Raw genomic sequence first — 15,042 nt, 5'->3', positions numbered from 1 at the left:
TGCCATACTGTATCGCTAAATTAAATTCAAATAAATTGCTGAATTTCAATAAGGCTGTTTAAAGGGTTGTGTTTCTCCACAGCTTTGGCCGATAGAGTGGTAGAGCACAGAAAAAGGCCCTTCAGCCCAACTCATTCATGTTGGGTAACTTTTTCCACACAGAAAGTGGTGGATAGATGGAATAAGCTGCCAGAGGAAGAACAAATTACAATGTAAAAATAAACATTTAGACAGGTACGTGGATAAGAAAGAAAGACAAATGGGGCCAGGCCAATATGACTACTACTTATTAAACACTATTTATCATTTTTATATGCACTGAAGATACATTACACCTCGATGAAGGGCTCAAGCCTGAAACGTGGTTCATGTATCCTTATCTTTACTATATAAAGTACATTGTTTGACCTGCTGAGAACCAAAGAAGAGGTACAAGGACTGCTTAAAGAAATCTCTTGGTGCCTGCCACATTGACCACCGCCAGTGGGCTGATATCGCCTCCAACTGTGCATCTTGGTGCCTCACAGTTCGGCGGGCAGCAACCTCCTTTGAAGAAGACCGCAGAGCCCACCTCACTGACAAAAGACAAAGGAGGAAAAACCCAACACCCAACCCCAACCCACCAATTTTCCCTTGCAACCGCTGCAACCGTGCCTGCCTGTCCCGCATCGGACTTGTCAGCCACAAACGAGCCTGCAGCTGACGTGGACATTACCCCTCCACAAATCTTCATCCGTGAAGCCAAGCCAAAGAAGAAGAATTGTTTGTCTGTATGTGTGTTATATCTGTTTGTGTGTTTGCATGTTTTTGTACCGAGGACTGGAGAATGCTGATTTCTCAGGTTGCACTTGTACAATTGGATGTTAATAAACGTGAACTTGAAGATGGGCTGAGGGGCCTGTTTTGGTGCTGTTTGGTAGACAATGGAGAGAGATCACTCATTGAGAGAAGTGTGCAAGCCTAGTACAAAGTAATTTTCTTCTTCTGTGATCACAACTTAATGGAGTAGAAGCTTCATGACTTTGATCAGCTCTCTTTCCCTTCTTTTTGTGTTCCTATTTCTTCCCGTAATTTCATGAGATGCTTTCAATACCCTATCATGAATCCTCCTGTACAGGTTCATTTATTTCTTCAATCACAATGAATTAAGTTTAGATTCAAGCTGGAATCACTTTGTGCATAGAACATAATAGCATAGGAGCAGGTCCTTCAGCCTACAATCACTACTACCTGCACATGATCCAAATCCCTCAATCCTCTTCATCTTCATGCGTCTATCAAGAAGCCTCTTCAATGCTAGTATTGTATCAGCTTGCACCACTACCCTTGGCAGCCTAATAAAGGACCACCCCACCCACACTCTCTTCACCTTCCTCCCATCAGCAAGAAGATTCACGAATGTGAGATCAAGTACAACCAGATTCAAGGAGAATTTCTTACCCGCCATTATCAGACTCCTGAATGAACCCCAAAATAGTAAAACTCTGCTCCGTACTAACTGATCTCTCTGTCTGTACTCTGCACCATGTGTTACTTGTACTGTGGATGAAATGTCTAACTTGTCCGCTCACAAAACAACCTCTATTTCTGCATCTAGGTACACATGACAATAAACTTAAAAGGATGAATCTCGCAGACCTCAGATGATGGAAACTGAAATCAAGCAGTTTCTCATTCACTGCCAGTGTGCTGGAGATTAATACACTTATCCTTGTCTGAATTTTGTTTATTAAAAAGAAAGTTTCTGCTTTTTAATTCAATGAAATAAACCTTACATAATATTTTTTGTTCTCCAGAACATGTGATACCGAATTCATGATTTTCTTCCTTCAATGTGGCGTGCAAATTAGCACCTCAATTAATTTTACCATTTGATTGAAAATCGTTCATTAAAATTGTGTTTCTTTTCATGTAAAGCAATTCTATTCACTAGCAAATCATCTTCCTTCAATTTTAATTGCACTGACAATGCTTGGTTTATCATTACAGTTTTGTCACACTTGAAGAGATGTCACTTTAGACACATCGTGCTCCATATTTTAGACTGAGTCAGCTACTTCACACGTTCTGTCCCTGAAGCTGCTGGTTGGACAAATGAAGTGGGTGCTGTTGGCAGGACAAGAAGTTTCTGGACAAGAAAGTCCAAAGGCCTGGCTTCATGATCCTGTTGAGACCTTTATTCCATTCCAGCCTGCAAATGTCACCACAGAAGTGTGTCAGGTTTAAAACATCAATACAATGGAATACAGGAAAGAGAATAAAAGTCTCGTGATATGGTGCCAAGATAACAGCCTCTCGCTCAACCTCAGCCACACAAAGGAGATGATTATCGACTTCAGTAGAGAGGGCAGAGTTTGCATCCCTGTCCAGATTAATGGCACTGAAATCTAAAGAGTAGATGGCTACAAGTTCTTTGGAATAAACATCTCCACTGATGTTGACACACATGTTGATACAACAGCCAAAAAAAGTACCAACACCTTTACTTTCTTATAGACTAAGGAGGTTTGGCATGTCCCCCAATAGCATCTACAGGTGCATCATCGAAAGCAGACATGCAGAATGCAACCCAGTGTAGATCAGGAGCTGCTCTGCTCAAGATTGGAAGAAGCTGAGGAAGTTGAATGCAACTCAGAACATCACATGAACTTCCCTCCCTTCCATGGTCTCCATCTCTCATTGTCCAGGAGAGACAGCAGACAAACTGAAGGACCCATCACACCCAGACACACACTCTTCTCCATCTTCCTATGGGGGCAGAAGGTTTAACAGTGTAAAGCACACGCCATCAGGCTTAAAGACAGTTTCTTCCCTGCAGCTATCAGGCTCCCAAATGAACCCATCACAGTGCTCTCATGCTGTCCTTGCATGGTACTAATTCATCTTCCATCTTTTTTGTAATCCCACACTCTGCAATTGTGCACTTTAGAGATTGCCTGTTAGTTTGCTTGCAGAAGAACCTTTCTCACTGGAGGAGACATTTGGTGACAAATAAACCTGAACTCAAATATCAAAAAACAAAGTCATCATAAAATTCATTCAGTCTCACGGCCGGACAACAGGCTCCTTGGTTCAATGTCTCTGCAGAGCTCGTCGAAAGAATCAAAGACTAGTTGATCCAAACCAAGGCTTTTATTAGCAAAAGACAGGAGCTCTTCACAGGTGGCCGACCAGTCCGGAATGATCCAACCTGGCTATGGACACAACCCTTTAAGGCCCAGACAGTAGGCGTGGCTAAGCTCTCAGCCAATCGCTGTAAGCACAGTCTAGATACTGTAACTATATACATTGGTGATAGATCTGTACTATCACACTCTCCCAACTATTTCCCCAGGATCCTATCACTGGAGACAATTTACTGCAGTCAATTACTCACTCATCTGCTTTGGGGAAACTGGGGAAGCCAGAGGAAACATAAAAAGACACATGCAAACTCTAGAGACTACTGCATCTTTCTCACGCCATCCCTCTCCCTCCCATTTAATCACACTTAGCCCTACTTTCCCCACCACTCTTCCACTCTCCCTTTACATCTCACCCTGCACTACTCCAACATAACCCAACCCTAAATGGGCCAAAGGGCTTGTTTCTCCATGAATTGTCCATCCATTCTCCCCTACTGTACTCTTAGACATTGTCCTGCCCACCCTATCTGATCCTACACTAGCCCCATGCATGCGTACAGTCACAGAACTGAACAGGCTATTTGCTGCAACTCATCCATGCTGTCCAAGTTGGCATTCTGGGCTAGATCCATTTATTTGCATTTGGTCTATATCTTTCTGAGCTCTTCCAATGTGTGTATCTGTGCAAATTTAAATTTTAAAATTGTGCCCACTTCTGCAGTTTCTTCTGACAGCTCATTTCAGATATGGACTATCCTCGTTCTTCTTAAATATCTCCCCTCTCACTTTCAACCTATGGCCTCTCGTTCTAGAATCATCTACCCTGGGAAAAAGACAGAGAATATACTTTATCCATGCCTCTCGTGATTTTCTAAACCTCTACGAGGTCACTGCCAGTCTTCTTCTCTCCAAGAAATAAATACTTCTCCCTATAACTCAAGCCCCTCAGTTCTAGCAACATCCTGGTGAATCTCCTCTGCAGTTCTTTCACATTATTCATGTCCTTCCTATAGCTGGATGAATTGAACTGCACACAGTGTTCATGAGGTCCAAACTTTTGTACTCAGTATCCTGCTTAATGAAGGCCAGCGTACTAAATGCCTATTCAGCACCTTGTCTACCTGGGTCACCACCTTCAGGAAATGCATCTGCACACATCTCTCTCTGTTTTGCAGCTCTACCATTCACCATACTCATTCTACCCTGAGTTGATTCACCAAAATCCAATACCTCACACTTGCCAGAGTTAAATTACATTTGCCTGCCTTTGGCTCACCTCCCCAACTGATCTAGATCCTGTAGTTAACCTAGATATCCTTTCTCATTGTCCACTACACTACCAGGTTTGGTGTCACATTTGGAAGGGATGCAGAGAGGAATGAAGAATGACAGAACACATCTTGACAAGGTGGAATCTTAGCGTGAGATAAAAACAAATCTTTAAGATCACGAATGAAGCTACGGCAGATAGAAAGCAGTGTTTAGGTTTAAATGTCTTTTGGATGATTTGCAGGCCTCACATCGTCTTCTTTCCCTGGATAAATGCAGTGGAGATGTCTTGCATGAGGGGACAGCATTACTTGGGGCTGAAGGAGCAGCTTCCACATTGGGTGGCATGGGTTGGTGTTCAAGGTAGAACTGGGAAAAAGTCCAAGGATAAAAGAAGAGGGATATACTGTTGAGTTGAGGTGAAGAAGCAGGGGCAGAGCGATTGGATGTAGCAGAGTCAAACAGACTGTGTCTCTCTCTCTAGTAAATACTCTGTAATATAATTAAAAGTACAAACATCCCAAGACTTGTATTATTGAGAGAAAACCAGCTCCTGCTCATTGACAGTACATGACATTGAAATGAAATGTGCTTCAGCCTCGTACAGACCTGTCAGCTCTCGACATATTTTCTGAGAGGGTCGTGAAAGAAACACTCTGAGGCAATGTTGAAGTTAGAATGAAAGAACAGGGAAACTGGAAAACCTTTCCTTTCAATGTCTTTGCAATTAATTTCATTCTGTTTTTCATCCCCAATGATTTATGGTTGGTCAGTGATCAGGCTCTTGGTCACAAAAATCAGGCAACTAACAAGTTCACTGAGTTGAAAAATATTTACACACAAATTCACACCTGACAGTTACATGAACTGCACCACACATTTCATATAAACATCTCACACACAAACAATTACACATGCACAAAGGCACCCGTTTATCACACAATCAGACTCAAGAAAATTGCATATACACAGAATTACAGACAGACACACGCATAAATTATACACACAGAATTACAGACACACGCATAAATTAAACACACAGAATTACAGACACACGCATAAATTATACACAGAATTACACACAGACACACACATAAATTATACACAGAATTACACAGACACACGCATACATTACACACACAGACACACATATACATTACACACACAGAATTACACAGACACACACATGCATAAATTACACACACAGAATTACAGACACACACATTCATAAATTACACACAGAATTACACAGACATGCATAAATTACACACACAGAATTACACAGACATGCATAAATTACACACACAGAATTACACAGACAGACACATGCATAAATTATACACACAGAATTACAAGACACACACATGCATAAATTACACACACAGAATTACACAGACAAACACATAAATTACACACACAGAATTAGAGACACGTGCATAAATTACACACACAGAATTACACAGACACACGCATAAATTACACACACAGAATTACACAGACACACACATAAATTACACACAGAATTACACAGACACACACATAAATTACACACAGAATTACACAGACATATGCATAAATTATACACACAGAATTACACAGACACACGCATAAATTATACACACAGAATTACACACACACAGACAATCACAAATTATACACACAGAATTACACACACAGATACAATCACAAATTATACACACAGAATTACACACAGATACAATCACAAATTATACAGACAGAATTACACACACACAGATACAATCACAAATTATACACACAGAATTATACATCCACAGACACAGGCATAAATCTTTCCAACTGTCATTAGGCTCTTTAATCTCCCCCTTACGCTAATCAGGAATGGTTCTGACACCACAAAAGGATTAGCTGCAGTATTGCAGTCATTTTTTTTCCTGTACAGGATAACTGAAAATGTACACAGACACATATTATTTAATTGCATTTATTGTATTTTTAAATCAATTTAGAATTTAGTAATTATTTTATATTTGTTTTATTGTGTTTTTTAAAGTACCTTTCCAGCTGCAGCAAATAACAATGTGTGTGTGTGTGTGTGTGTGTGTGTGTGTGTATAATATATACATGACACATATGCGTATCCAAAGGAAAGATCACTTATGAAGGGGAATTGTTAGATCCCAACATGGCCAGAGGAAAAGTCATTTTGAACTGACCTGCATTTGGGTTTCCATTGTGATGGTCATTTTGGCTGATTCAAGAAGGGCTCTGGAAACTTTGTGAAAGTCACTCACTTCATTTTCCCTACACAAAAAGAAGGGAGTTTTAACTAACCACTCATCTGAAAGGACATTTCTCCAGAAGCAACTCAACTGGGATTCCATGAATTTACCACAGTCTGTCACCCAGTCTCTCCCACCATTTTCGTGATCACTCATTTGCATCAATTTAAAGCCTGCACGTCAACACTGGATTTCTGAGACTGAACTTTGAACTGACGTTGCAGAATTGGGCCTGAGCTGTAATGGCTTGGGGTAGTTCCACACACACAAAACCACACCCACATAAGTATATTCGCACATAGTTGGGGGTTAGGTTTAGATAAGTTAGCTAAGGTGTTATATTATTAGTAATTAATAATAAAAATATTATTTTTAATGTAATATGGTCTTGGCTAATTTCTAGTGTGGCTGTCTGAGTACTTAACAAAATAGACATACATATATATACCTCTAGTTAGAAATGTACGCAGATACATGCACACGCACACATTAAGGATTTGAAATGTGAAGAGCTTCACAAAGGGCCGGTGTTGACAAAATCTGCATTTGAAGAGCATGTAGAGGAGGCGAATCAGGAAGCAAGCAGAAGGGAAAGAATGTGAGAACTACAATGAGATTGATCAGGAACCAAAAGAGGGACGAGAGGGAGGAAGATGGTAAAAGCAAGAAAAACCTTGAAGAGGAGGATGGAGAAGCAGGAAATGTGGGGGTGAGGGTGAGATGGAGGATGAGAGGATGGTTAAGAGGGTGAGGAGAAGTCAGGGAGGTGGAAAGCGAGGGTGCAATGGAGGAAGGCTGAGGGGGAGGATGTGTTAAGAGGTGGGAGAAGAGGGGCGACGGGAAATGAGAGTGAAAATCGAGGGAAGGATAGGTAAGAGGTTGAAGGACGGGAAGGAGGTAGGTAAGAAAGGGTGACAAAGATGTGCAGATCAGGAGATGGAAGAGAAATTGCCCCCAGAGAGAGCCACTGGGCGTCTGTGACCATTGTGTTGGATGGGTAACTGCACAACCTGTGGTCAGTGTCCTGGTATTCAGAAGGTGAAGAAGGCAAAGGAAGGTGGGATAGAGAGGATGTCCATGGTACATAAGATTATGAGTGGAATAGGTAGAGCTGATGATCCAAATCTTTTCCCCATGATAAGGGGGACAGCAAAAAAAAAGAGGGGAGGTGATTTAAGATGAGAGGAAGGAGTTTTAAATGGGGATCTGAGAGGTACATTTTTTATTACACAAAGTGGTTAACATTTGGAACTCACTGCAGGAGGAAGTGGTGGAATTGGATAAAATCACTGTATTTAAGAGGCATTTGGATGGACAACTCAATAGGCTATGGACTCTAATGCAAGTAAACTCTTTTAGTATGGTTCAGCAAAACAGACAGAAGTCACACAGTAGATTGGAGACATTGAAACCTTAAGCAGCAAACAAACTGCTGGTGGAACTCAACAGCTCGAGCAGCATCGAGATTAAGAATGGTTGATGTTTCAAGCTAGAACTGGCCCTCAAGACCATCACGTTGCTGTGGATCAAAAAGATCAGCATGGATGTGATGGAACGAAGGGCCTGCTTCTGTGTTGCATGATTCTGTGGCCGAATGCAAGAGATGAAATGCCCAGACCTGTGCCACAATGTGGGATGAAGAAAGGAATCTTAATCAGAACTGACCAGCATGTTGTCAGATGCTAAAGCCCACCAGCACTCACTGATGCACCTGACCTGAGGCAATGAATACATTTCCCTGTCTGCTGTCACCGAAATCAGCTTGGTGTTGAGAGGTGCTTTACACAGTTGGATCCTCCTCCAGCTGTTCTGGCTGTTTTAATGATCCTCCAGGATGTTTCACTTTCAACAGTTTATTAAACAGGGACCTTCACAAAAGGCCTGGAGGTTTCTGCTAATATAAACAGGTAAGTGGACGTGTAGTGGTGCAGGAAGGGGGTTGTCGATGTTGGGACAGCAGACTGTCTGTTCACCATCCTGCAAAATGGAGGGAGGAATAAACATGAAAAACACTCATTTCTGGGGTCTTTGGACAGGGGATTGTGGTCTTCACTTCAGGACGGGCTTCTTGTTCTGCTCAGAATAGGGCAAAGGGAAGCTGGAATTCAGGGAAACCACCACTGCACTGAGAATTTCTGCCAGCTTGACAAAACACAAATATCAAAAGCAGACTTTCGAGATGAATCACAGTGTGGATGAGAGCTGCTCTGCTTGACCTCTGACGACACGACAGAAGGTGCTGAATACAGCTCAAAACTTCATCTTCATCTCCCTCTGATTAGGAAAGGAACCCCAGACACTCTCCCTTCTCTCCACCCCCCCCCCCCCCCCCCATTAGAGAGAAGGCTCAAGAGTGAGCCTTGTCTAAGGGCTCAGGCCTGAAACACTGATCTTTGTTATATAAAGAAAGGTTCGTGACCTGCTGAGTTTCTCCAGCACTGTTGTGTATTGCTCTATAATTGTCCTGTTATCTTGCCAGAGTTCTCACCGAAGAACCCTTCTCCCTGTACCAGGTGCAATGTGGCAATAAATTTGAACATAAATGTCCTTCTGGGTGGCCATATCCAACTCCTAGTTCCTTTTGGAATTGAATTCAGACACAGTAAAGGTGCTAAATGCCATACCATTATTACCAAGACACAAGACACAAGAGAAACTTGTCCGTGAACTACTCTTTGCAGATGATGCCGCTTTAGTTGCCCATTCAGAGCCAGCTCTTCAGCGCTTGACGTCCTGCTTTGCGGAAACTGCCAAAATGTTTGGCCTGGAAGTCAGCCTGAAGAAAACTGAGGTCCTCCATCAGCCAGCTCCCCACCATGACTACCAGCCCCCCCACATCTCCATCGGGCACACAAAACTCAAAACGGTCAACCAGTTTACCTATCTCGGCTGCACCATTTCATCAGATGCAAGGATCGACAATGAGATAGACAACAGACTCGCCAAGGCAAATAGCGCCTTTGGAAGACTACACAAAAGAGTCTGGAAAAACAACCAACTGAAAAACCTCACAAAGATAAGCGTATACAGAGCCGTTGTCATACCCACACTCCTGTTCGGCTCCGAATCATGGGTCCTCTACCGGCACCACCTACGGCTCCTAGAACGCTTCCACCAGCGTTGTCTCCGCTCCATCCTCAACATCCATTGGAGCGCTCACACCCTAACGTCGAGGTACTCGAGATGGCAGAGGTCGACAGCATCGAGTCCACGCTGCTGAAGATCCAGCTGCGCTGGATGGGTCACGTCTCCAGAATGGAGGACCATCGCCTTCCCAAGATCATATTATATGGCGAGCTCTCCACTGGCCACCGTGACAGAGGTGCACCAAAGAAAAGGTACAAGGACTGCCTAAAGAAATCTCTTGGTGCCTGCCACATTGACCACCGCCAGTGGGCTGATAACGCCTCAAACCGTGCATCTTGGCGCCTCACAGTTTGGCGGGCAGCAGCCTCCTTTGAAGAAGACCGCAGAGCCCACCTCACTGACAAAAGGCAAAGGAGGAAAAACCCAACACCCAACCCCAACCAATCAATTTTCCCTTGCAACCGCTGCAATCGTGTCTGCCTGTCCCGCATCGGACTGGTCAGCCACAAACGAGCCTGCAGCTGACGTGGACTTTTTACCCCCTCCATAAATCTTCGTCCGCGAAGCCAAGCCAAAGATTATCACTGCTCAAGTCCTGGAGCTCCCATCCCAACAGCACATTTGAAGTACTTTCACCAGAACTGCAGCAGTTCCAGAAGTTCATTCACCAGTGCCACCTTCTCAAGGATGGCCAATAAATGTTGCCAGAGACCAAACTTGATTTGGCTTGGCCACGATCATACCAGGATTTACTTGCGTACTCGAGGAGACACTTAAACCGTAGCTGCTTGTGAGTGTCATAACAAGGAAACTGGACCTTTGGCGCATCTTGGCCATGCTGACCAAGTGCCTGATTGAGCTAGTTCCATAATTAGTAGCGAGGAAGCCAAATGCAATGTTAGTATTTGGTTTTTTTTAGGGGGGGGGGGTTCTGGAGTATTAAAGCAAAGATGTAATGCTGAGGCTTTGTAAGGCTTTAGTCAGAACAAATTTGGAGTATTGTGAGGTTTTAGGTCCCATCTCTCAGGAAGGATGAGCTAATAGTTGGAGAGAGTTCAGAGGAGGTTTACAAGAGCATTTCTGGGGATGAGAGGGTTAATGCACAAGGAGCATTCAATGGCTCTGAACCAGTACTTGCTAGAGTTTAGATGGATAAGGTAAGATCTCATTGCAACATTCCAAAACCCCTACTCCTGCTTGCTATCCACATCCCTCAGTTTACAAGTGTCATATCCAACAGCCCTTTGAAAATATCTAATGAACCAACCCCAACAACCTTCCATGGCAGGGGTTTCAACAAGTTTAAATAGGGCAAGTTATGTGTTTTCACTTGGTACATGAATTAAGTACATCTTGGATATGGAGTAAAAAGATCCATTTGGCCCATTTGGATGGTCACATTCTGATTGGTGGCAGGAGGCTGGGGTCAAAGAGGTTTGGATGTAGGAAGTCCAGTGGGGAACTCTCCTGGGCAGTGTTCAACCAATGCTGCCAGCCAACTCTGGCAGTCCAAGTTGCGGTTAGAAGCATTTCACATCAAGCAGACGATAACAGAATGGAATAATCCATCATCACAGCCCAACAATGCTTGTTCTGCAGCCATTACTCTTGCTTAATGAAATATCTGAACATATTTTTTCTTCAGAAAGAGGTGATGAAGCAAGAGAATAAATAGTGGTTGTGGTACATTTTGTCAATGGTGTCTTGCCCTGAAGCAAGACAGTTATAATTGAAAAGGCCATTGATGCAAATAACAGAAGAGTGATGGTGTTTGCTTGTGAGGTAAGTGTAGGCTGGTGAGTTGAATGTATTCTCAACCAGTTGGCCATTCCTTCTCACAGCCCCTACTCCCTCTCTACCTGATCTTTACTGCTGGTTACAAGCAAGGAAAGGTTTCAGCCAAACACAATCTGCTGGAGAACTCAGCAGGTTGAGAATCGGAGGGAAAGAAAGAATGGTTGACGTTTCAAATGGAAACCCTGTATTGAGACTTGCCTCAAAATGGGCACTGTTCTTTTCCTCATACTGGAAATCGTGCATATCTACAGCCTTTTATGACTTCAGGGACCCTAATTTTTTTTTTTGAAGTATAGTCACTCACAATTATGGAACACAAAGCTGTCATTTCCACACAGCAAACCCCAGAAACATCACCTTGACCGTGACAAGGTTATTGTTTTGGTGTCACTAATTCTAGGGGGTGGGGGATGGGTTTAATGTGTCCAGGACACGGGGAAAACTGTGTTGCTTTGCCATGAAATAATGCTGCAGGTCTGGGCCATGGCATGTATACCTGAGAGGGTTTAATGTCTCATCCAGAATAGCACTGCAGCAATATGGCTCCCCTCCAGCTCGACACATCAAGCCCAGAGTAAGCATGGCCAGCATTAATGGACATTGAGGTGGGACATTCAACTGGGGCCCAGTCTGCACTCTGAGGCAGAATCAAAAGATCCATGGAACTCTTCAGAGTATGAGAATTGTGTTCTCTCTGGTGTCATGGCATTCACCCCTCAATTGGCACCAGAAAGATACAAACTATCTGGTCATTCCTGTTTGTGGGATCTTGCTGTGCACCAATTGACTGAGGTATCCAGATTCTGGAGACATCTTTACCCAACATAATGTTACCCAAACAACAGGTAATGAGGCAAGATGGTTAGCGTAGCACTTAGGCAACACTATTTACAGACAGCGCAAGTGACCGAGGTTCAAATCCACTGCTATCTGCAAGGAGTCTGCATCTTCTCCCCATATCTCTGTAGGTTTCCTTTGATTTTCTTCAGTATTCCAAAGACATACGGGGTAGGTAGGGTGAATGGACACTTGGGCAGTGCAGGTTCATGAGCCGGAAGGGCCTGTTATCATGATGTATCTCTAAATTAATATCAATTAACTAGAACTGTCTTTTTGACTCTGACTTACCGCAACACCTCAGAGTGCAACAATAAAACAAAATTGCAGCATCTGCTGTTCCTAAGTCAGGTCGACTTGCCAGGATATCACCCAAAACAAAGCTTTTCACTGTATCTCAGCACACGTAACAATGAACAATTGAATTCATTTGAATTTAGTATTTTAAAACAGAGGCATTGGTTAACCAGAAGAATGCACAAATTGGACTTAGTTTGCTGTGGCCTAACATGCACTCATTCATGTTTACAGTTTGCCTTCAGAGAATTCAGACACGACCAAATCCAACCTCCAAGCAAGCGGAAGCAATCCAAATGAACAGCATCGTGGAGCTTCACTTCTCCAAGTCATACATTAGTACTTGCTCAGGCTAATCAGAGCAGATCCTGTACTATCCTAGTCCCAAACCACAAAGCATCTCTGCTAGCCCAGCCATGTGGAAACAGCCTTCAAGCAGTCCCGCTCCCTCAACGCAACCCAGCAACTTGTAGAAGGCATGTTAAACACAGCGGAGGACAACCAGAAGTTAACATTGGCTCACTTTCCTCTGCGACCAGCTCTTAAATAACACTGAGCAAGCCTTGGGCCATCCTCACTTCTGTTCCGGGATCTATCCTGCACGCGTCCCACCCTCTCAGATATGGTTGCCTGGGGCGGACAATTTTTGCATTTCTACCACCACTTCACTCCAAAAACAATTAGTTAAATTTTCAGAAGAAGATGTTGAAGGAGCAAAGTGTACAGGGAGAGGGGAATATAAATTGATTTACAGCCAGTTGGCCGAGTGTGTGCTGTTCAATGTTCTGATGTTGCTTTGATTGGGTCTCCATACAGATTTAAAAAGAAAAATTAAAGGACACAAGAAAGCTCGTTTCAGTTCTCTAATGAACTTAAGCAACATTACAGTTCCATTCTCAGAGCTTCAGCTCTCTCCTCCCACCTACCTCCCTCCATTCTCTCTCCTCCCACCTACCTCCCTCTATTCTCTCCACACACCTACCTCCCTCTATTCTCTCTCCACCCACCTCCCTCTATTCTCTCTCCACCCACCTACCTCCCTCTATTCTCTCTCCATTCACCTACCTCCCTCTATTCTCTCTCCACCCACCTACCTCCCTCTATTCTCTCTCCACCCACCTACCTCCCTCTATTCTCTCTCCACCCACCTACCTCCCTCTCTCTCACCTACCTACCTCCCTCTATTCTCTCTCCATCCACCTACCTCCCTCTATTCTCTCTCCACCCACCTATCTCCCTCTATTCTCCCTCCTCTCACCTACCTCCTTCTATTCTCTCTCCAGCCACCTACCTCCCTTTATTCTCTCTCCAGCCATCAACCTCCCTTTATTCTCTCTCCACCCACCTACCTCCTGTTATTCTCTCGATTAGTTTCCTGGGGATACATTTTGTCCCAGTGATGTGCAGTAAAACCAACACTTGAGAAATGGAGACCCAGGAGATCTCACCAGGAGCAGGAACAGGAGGACTGTAACCAGGGATGGATAAAAGGTGTTGCAGAAGCTCCAAATCCAGAGACTAGTTGCTAACATCTCACCTGTGCTCCACTTCATTGGTGATAACCAGTGCCCCACTGCCCGTTCTTTGGGGGGGGGAAAAAAGCTGCTCTTTGAAAAACTCCACGTATTCTTTTAACTTTGTGGGACAAAAAGGTGGCTACTCTGCCCATCACCATCATGCCAAAGCCTGGTCTGCAGCCCACAAATCTTCAACTTCTCAGCCAAGTACTGATTGAATGTTTTGAAGTTTCTGCCCTCTAATGGCCTTTCAGAGAGTGACTTCAGATTCTCACCGCCCTCTATTTGAAAAGAGCAGAGAAGCACAGTTAGCACAGCAGCTAGCACAACACTGTTACAGCGCCAGCGCTGTCTGTAAGGAGTTTGCATATACTCCCCATGTCTGTGCATGTTTTCTCCATGTGCTCCGATTTCCTCTCACCATTCAAAAACTTGTCAAGGTGAAAGCCAATTGGGCTTGTTACCATGCTGTAGATCTAAATTTAAACATTAAGACATCCTTCAACTCCCCTCTACTGCTTCTGCCAATTTCTTTACAGTGTTTTGGCATTGTTGCCCTTCAGCTCCACTGATGCCATGTTCAATCTGCTACATTCTGTGTGGTGTTTGCACGATCTCCCAGTAACCACATAGGGTTCCTCCAGGTGATCTAGTTCCCTCCACATTCAAAGATGTGCCAGTTGGCAGATTACTTGGCTGCTTTATAAATTACCTTCAATCTTCAAATCAGTCGGAGAATCTTGGGATGAGTTGATAAGAATTTGAGGAGTATAAACAGTTGTGACAAAAGTTGACATTTTTTTTTCTAGAAGCTATCAGGCCCATGAATCTCCCATATACTTCCCTAACCAT

At 43.6% G+C, this 15,042-nt stretch overlaps 1 protein-coding gene across 18 annotated transcripts in view; it reads right to left on the bottom strand.

Moving 5' to 3' along the window:
- Positions 1 to 15,042, bottom strand: part of LOC138745024 (cadherin-11-like) — a 193,918-nt gene that overhangs the window by 118,848 nt on the left and 60,028 nt on the right. For 8 of the 18 annotated variants that reach the window (XM_069902059.1, XM_069902047.1, XM_069902063.1 and 5 more), the window contains 2 exons: positions 14,211 to 14,471; positions 6,590 to 6,677 (listed from right to left, as the gene is read on the bottom strand). The exons of 4 other annotated variants lie outside the window; for them this stretch is intronic. The gene's annotated coding sequence lies outside the window, so the exon portion shown is untranslated. The remainder of the gene's footprint in view (positions 1 to 6,589; positions 6,678 to 14,210; positions 14,472 to 15,042) is intronic. 6 more of the 18 variants (XM_069902048.1, XM_069902053.1, XM_069902058.1 and 3 more) reach the window with 2 other exon arrangements.

The sequence above is a fragment of the Narcine bancroftii genome, chromosome 10, assembly GCF_036971445.1.
Source record: "Narcine bancroftii isolate sNarBan1 chromosome 10, sNarBan1.hap1, whole genome shotgun sequence".
Lineage (NCBI taxonomy): Eukaryota > Metazoa > Chordata > Chondrichthyes > Torpediniformes > Narcinidae > Narcine > Narcine bancroftii.
Note: the sequence above shows the minus strand (reverse complement) of the source record. Positions and strands in the feature narration are given on the sequence as shown.